The 6517-nt window shown below is 54.1% G+C and overlaps 1 protein-coding gene across 6 annotated transcripts in view; it reads right to left on the reverse strand.

The window, feature by feature from the left end:
- Positions 1–6517, reverse strand: part of NCK2 (NCK adaptor protein 2) — a 132397-nt gene extending 125880 nt beyond the window's left edge. For 4 of the 6 annotated variants that reach the window (XM_073790958.1, XM_033838546.2, XM_033838549.2 and 1 more), the window contains exon 1: positions 6285–6517. The gene's annotated coding sequence lies outside the window, so the exon portion shown is untranslated. Of the gene's footprint in view, positions 1–5320; positions 5466–6284 lie in introns of all 6 variants that reach the window. The other 2 variants (XM_033838544.2, XM_033838543.2) reach the window with 2 other exon arrangements.

The following is a 6517-nucleotide window of genomic DNA, read 5'->3' on the forward strand; positions in this document are numbered from 1 at the left end:
TCACACTCAGGCTTTTTTTTATATAAATTTATTTATTTTTATTTATTATTTTTGGCTGTGTCGGGTCTTCGTTGCTGTGTGCAGGCTTCTCATTGCGGTGGCTTCTCTTGTTGTGGGACACGGGCTCTAGGTGCGTGGGCTTCAGTAGTTGTGGCACGTGGGCTCCAGAGCACAGGCTCAGTAGTTGTGGCGCATGGGCTTAGTTGCTCTGCGGCACGTGGGATCCACCCAGACCGGGGCACGAACCCGCGTCCCCCGCACCGGCAGGCGGACTCCCAACCACTGCGCCACCAGGAAAGCCCCACACTCAGTTTTTGAAGGCATTCAATGGGCTAGTATTTTGTGTAACGTGGTCAGCACAGTCACTACAACGTGTGGTGTGTGTGCGTTAGGGAAGAAGCCCGTGATCACTAAAGAAATATGACTTTTAGGTTCTATACTTAGAAATTAAGTACTTAAATATATCGGAAATACACTGAACACTAACATTCCCAAAAAGTTATTTTGCATTGGTAACGTAACCTCTAGAATTCTACACACATTTTAAAACATTTGTAAAATATACAAGTATCCTGATTATAGGTAACCACATCTGGTTTGAGCACTCTAAAACTGCTTGAGTACCTGAAATACCACAGTATTCCTTAGAACTACAGAGTACACCTTTCCCACTACAGAATAATAATTACCATTATTATGATCCCAGGCTGCTTCCTCTATGTCTTTTCAGCTATCTCAACTCAGGAAAACACAGGCTAAATGAAGCTTGCATCATTAAAGTGTACAGACCTGTGCCCTCCAGCACGCAGCCACCAGCCTCGTGGGGCCGCTGAACACCCCAATGTTGCGAGGGGAGAGGTACGCCATGAACGGAGAACACGTGCCGGCTTTCAAAGACTTCACACAAATAGGAGAATGTGAATCATCACATTAATAACGTTTTATGTTGAACACGTGGAAATAAAGATACTTTGGCTCTACCAGGTAAAAGAACAGACTGTGAAAATTAGTCTCACTTGTTTCCTTTTACATCTTTAACGTGGCTACTAGACAGTTAAAAGCCCCCCTGTGGCTCGCGTTATATTTCAATGGGACAGCACGGCTTTTGACAATCTTCAAGGGGCGTTTTCAGGAAACACCCCACATGAAAACAGACACAGGCAGCGTTTTCGGCGCCAGCCTCTCCTCCTTCCTTAAGGGTCAGGTATAGTTCCGGGGCACTTGCGCCGTGATGCTGTTATTACAAGGGTAACACTGAATCGGCCCCAAAGTACAGAAGTCTTTAAAAATGAACTCACAATAAACGTTATCACAACTAGCAGGCTGCCATCCAGTGTGTACTGGGGGCGGGAAAGCATATTTAGAGGCTGAGAAAGCAGTGAGGAGCCCGTGGCGCAGGCCCACAGTAGCCACATTGAGGACGGGGGACGCTGACCCGAGGGCAGTGGGGAGCCAGCGATGGGACCACGGCCAGGCTCGGGTACCTGGGCGCAATGAGCAGGGTGGTAGGCGTGGTGAAAGAGGTGTTCCGCCAGTGCAAGTGAGAGGGGAAGTACCGCAGGGCTCAAGTGTAAGAGATCTTTTGGAGGTAAAATTAATAAGATTGGGATTTGGGAGGCAAGGGAGAGTCCAGGATGACGCAGTGAGTCAATGCTGGGGACATTAACGAGAAGGCAGGCAGGTCAGGAGGCGGTGCCAACAGCTGTGATGTTCAGAGTTTTCAGTGGAAATGACCGGAGGGAGGTCGGATGATTCACTGGAATGACCGACTGAGTCAGGAGTGAACAGGTTTGCAGCTGGAGAGCTGCGGTCACACAGGTGATCACCTAGAACAGCTCCCACCGGCCCAGGCCAGCAACACAGGCAGCGATCAGCGTGGACGTCACCGAACCCTCCCGCACCCGCCAAGGGGACGCTGGCTCCCAGCAGATCCACAGTCTTAGCAGCAGCCCCAGCGATGCTCCTGGCCCCAGGTTCCATCCGTGGCCAGGAAACGCTCTCGTTTCCATACCAAATCCAGCACTTTCCGTACATCTTGTATTTGACCATGATCCTGATCCAAAAACCCTGCTGCAGCTGAGCCAACACCGGCTGAGGGGAAGCATCCACAAACGGAATCGGTCAGGGCTAGTTCTCTCTCCTAATGGTTCTCCTCAAAGCCTGAAGCATCTGGATCCCAGCGGCCGCCTTCCCCGCGTGTGGAGGCTGCGTGATGAACGCTGAGCTGCCAGCCCCTCCCCTCCCCGCCACAGATGTCCTCAAGCACCAGATTCCAGATCGGGGTGACAGAAGCCACAGGAAGCCCTAAAATCATCAGCCTGGTTTTGAACAGAGTGACGCACTGTTATGAACTGAACTGCCCCCCGAATTCACATGCTGAAGCCCTCACCCCCGACGTGCCTGCCTCTGCAGAAAGAGCCCTGGCAGCAACTAAAGTTCAATGAGGTCAGAGGGGTGGGGCCCTAACCCAACAGGACTGGTGTCCTCCTAGGAAGAGGAACAGACGCCAGAACGCCCCACATGCAGGGCGTGTGAGGACACAGCAGGAAGAGAGGCTCACCGAGAACTGAGTCTGCCAGCACCTGGATCCTCACTTTACAGCCTCCAGAAGGGCGAGAAATAAGCTTCTTTTTCACGCTCAGCCTGTGGGATCTGTGAGGGCAGCCTGAGCAGGCGTGCACACACTGAATGGGGACAAGCGCCCTTCAACTCGCAGAGAATGTCCAGGCCAACGGGCTCAGACACCAAAATCAGGACAGGAGGTCACCTCCAGAGTGAACTCACCTGCCCGCCCTGCTCCCACCTGCAGCCGGGCAGGGGCCCACACGCTCCGCCCATCAGGACCTGCGGCAGACCCGCAGCCTCCCAGGGACTACCACGCCCAGCACGTCTGGGGGTCGTCTCCTCCTGCTGAGCAGCCAGGGGGCTCTGTCACCCCGCCACTGTCTCTGGGCTCCGGGGTCCTCACACAGACATCAGGGCCAGAGCCCACGTCACCATGTTATTTCGATACTAAGTATGGTGGTGGATGGGAAAGCTAATTGGTAAGCCATAATCTTCCATCTGAACACTAGTACCTGTTATTTTTATCTGACTTGGGCGTTTCAGATCTTCCTTTAACTACCAACCAGCAAAACGATCCCACTTTCCAAAACTCTCAAAAGGGGAAATTGCAGTATTTCGATTCTGAGTGCACTTGAAGCTTCTTTTCTTAAAAACATTAAAAAACGGTATAAAAAGAGGTAAGAGGACACTACATGGCTAGCTTACCAGGCCGGGATAACAAATGCTCTGTCCAGAGTTTCCAGTTCAGGTTAACCTGGACAGACAACCTATTGAAAAGTAAAATATTTAGGCATCCCACCAGGGGGTGATGTAGCTGGTTTGCTTTCCATCTTGCTTTTTTTTTTTTTTAAATTAATTTTAGCTTCAGGACTATAAATGACTCGTTTGACAGAGAATTTACCAAATAGAGAGGCCACCAGACCAAATCCTCCCATTGTCTGGACCTGGACGTTCTGGAAGCAAAACCTTATGAACCTAGAGCCTTAATGACTGACAGGCTCAGAACTCGATATTCACGTGTTCAATCAGTATTTTCTGGGCATCCGTGTGTACAAGGAATGAACACAAGCCACGGGGCCAACTGTGGCAAATGCATGTGTGTGCGTTGGGGGAGGGAGTTATAACTGGTTAATGTTAATTATACCTTCAGAAATTGACACACTTTGGGATCCATTCAAAGTGAAACGCAGGAAAAGAAAAAAACAGTCTCATTTTTAAAACTGTGTTACTAAAATGGCCTAAAGAAACAAGAAACTATCTTTACTTTAGCTCCATACTTTGAAACCGTTAAATGGCTCTCCTGACCTCCTTCTAAACTGTCTTAACTCAAGCATTTAACAGTATCAGCACGATGTCATTTTTAGCCTTTGAAAACAGGCCACAAAGGGTTTCCATCACTCATTTTAGGAAAGAGAAACATTTTGGAAGGGCCATTTGCAACTCATCTGGATGGGAAAACTCATCTTGCAAGCCTCGGATTTGAGTCGTGGGGAGTTTCCAGTTCATCTGTGAAGAAAGTCAGCTTACTAGATTTCCAAACATGGTCCACCACCCTACCCTGCAGTTCTAGCGAGCAATCTTCTGCTTGATTTTTCATATAGGAGAAGCATCTCACCGGCCCTCTCCCCTGGTTCACGAGAGGCCATTCTGGGCAGTGAGAAGCATGCATATCCCGGAGAAACATGTGTAACACAGCCTCATCCAGCCAATGCTAATGAAGTGACCGAGGAGAAAGCTTCAGGTCATTCTGGGCAATGGAGAAGACTTCAGGGTATTTTAAAAGGTTATCCAGTTTGTATACACACAAGGAAGACTTCAGGTATGTTTACAGTGGATGACAGCACGTCTCAAATACTGTGTACATGTGATCTGTTTGTTGGAAAACCTCAATAATCGCCCAATGCAAATATTTTAACAGAGGCTGGGAAATGTGGCAGCTTCAAAGAGATGAGGGATGAAGAGAACTGAAGTACAGGGCACGTAATAAAGAAAACCTCAAAGCCTGACAAATGAGCACAGCTAGTTGCGATCACCTTCATCAGGCCCCACCTTAAATGCGGAGCGAAGGGGACGGGTCAGCCTATCCTCCAGATGGCAATGCCATCGCGTGGCCCAGAATCAATCCTGCTGAGTACTTAGGTAGCAGCTGAGACGCTCGGGGCCCAGGTGAGGCCTCTAGGTTACTACCAGCTCACAGCTGCTTTAAGTTCCCAATTTCAGCCTCAACTAGCTGCAGCCAGAGGACCACTAAGATCCGGCCACTTTCTTCAAAACTACATCTAACCAACCTGGAGGAGAGAAACATCACAGTAGGATTTTCCCTCCTGGTCACTAATTCAGAAACACGGGTAACACCCACATCTGGGGAAACCCCTGTTCCAAACACCTAAAAGCCTACACCGACAGCTGAGTCTCCTGGTTAGGCCCACTCGACCTGCTCGTGTTCACTGGCTGCTACCCTCTTTATACGACCCCACCACCCATGCCTGAATCCTGTCATTCATTTACCCGTTCATCTAGGGCCCCTGGGTAAGTGAATTAAGGGAGTGTTCAGAAGAAAAGTTTAGGTCTGCTTTGATAAGTTAATTTCAGCCCAGATTAATTTCATTTTCAGTCGTTTTAAGTCCTGTTGCTTACGATATCAAATGCAGTGGGATGAAACACACCCTGAATAACTCTCATTCCTACCAAAATCCCTTTGGCGAAGCCCAGGAGAAAGCCACACTGGGTCGGGACCAGGTAAGGACCCCCCTACCTGTGGGTCCCGCAAGCCACACCCGGTGGCCTCTCGGGGTGCGGTTTCTTTGGGGTCAAAGGAAGGGGTGGGCCTGCGCGGGCCCAGCGCTGCGGCCTGCTCATCCCGTTGTGCAGACGCAAACTTGCCAGGTTCAGCCTTAAACCTGTTGGCAAAATAAACAAAGCCAAATACGGGGGACACTGCCGACCTGACCTGTCCTGGGTGCCAGAGGCCGACCCGCGCCCGCTCCTGCTTTGTCCCCAGCGCTGTAGAGACGCCAGTGAGTCCGGAACCCCCGGGCACCCGCGCAGCCCTTCCAGGGCGATCTCCACGGTCCACAAACGAAAGCGTTTTGCGATCACACCCCCCGCACACTCCACGCCGACTGCGCTCACCAGGGGAGTTACCGTCTACGCCCTCAAGTCACACACCGAATTCTTCCAGAACCTCTGGGTGGTTCGATCGCCCAGAATAAGCCCAGGGCAGCGCGATCGTGAGAAACTTTGTTTCCGGGGCCGGTGATCTCGGGCAAGATGCGGAGCCCGGCCCCGGCACAAAGCGCCCCGGCCCGGAGAGCCTCCCGTACGCCAAGTGACAGCAGCTCCGCAAGGGTTCGCAAACAGTCGCGACCCACAGAAGTTCCGGGGGCCGCGCTCGCCTCCCGCGTCCTGAGCGGAGCCTGCGATCCGCGCGGTCCTCCCCGGGGGCGCGCCCGGCCCCCGCGCCGCGCCCCCGCGCGGGCCCATTCCCGGGACCGCCGCGCAGGCCCGCCCAGCCCGCCCGGCCCAGGGAGGGGACGAGCCGGAGATGCCGGCGGCCGCGGGGCCAGGCCGCGAGGGCACCCGGCCCCCGGCCCCGGCGCGCCCCGCCCCGCCAGCCCCGCGGCGCCGCAACTCCGAGAGCGGCCCAAGTTGGCGGCCCCCGCCCCGGCCCCGGCCCCGGCCCCGGCCCCGGTCCCGGTCCCCACCCCGGCCCCGCTTACCTCGCGCGCCGCCCGCCGAGGCCGGGGCAGCGGCGCGGGTCCCGGGCGGCGGCCGCGCTGCGCCCGCCCAGGCGCCGCTCTTTGTCTGCGCCCCTCGCTCCTCCCGCCGCTCGGCGGACGCTCAGGCCCGGGCGGACCCCGCGGGCCCGGCCGACCCCCGCCGCCGAGCCCCGCGCCCGCCGGCCCGCTCTGCTCCGGCCTCCGCTCCCGCCGCGGCGCCCCCGCCCCTCCCG

Source organism: Tursiops truncatus, chromosome 14, assembly GCF_011762595.2.
Source record: "Tursiops truncatus isolate mTurTru1 chromosome 14, mTurTru1.mat.Y, whole genome shotgun sequence".
In the NCBI taxonomy this organism is placed as follows: domain Eukaryota; kingdom Metazoa; phylum Chordata; class Mammalia; order Artiodactyla; family Delphinidae; genus Tursiops; species Tursiops truncatus.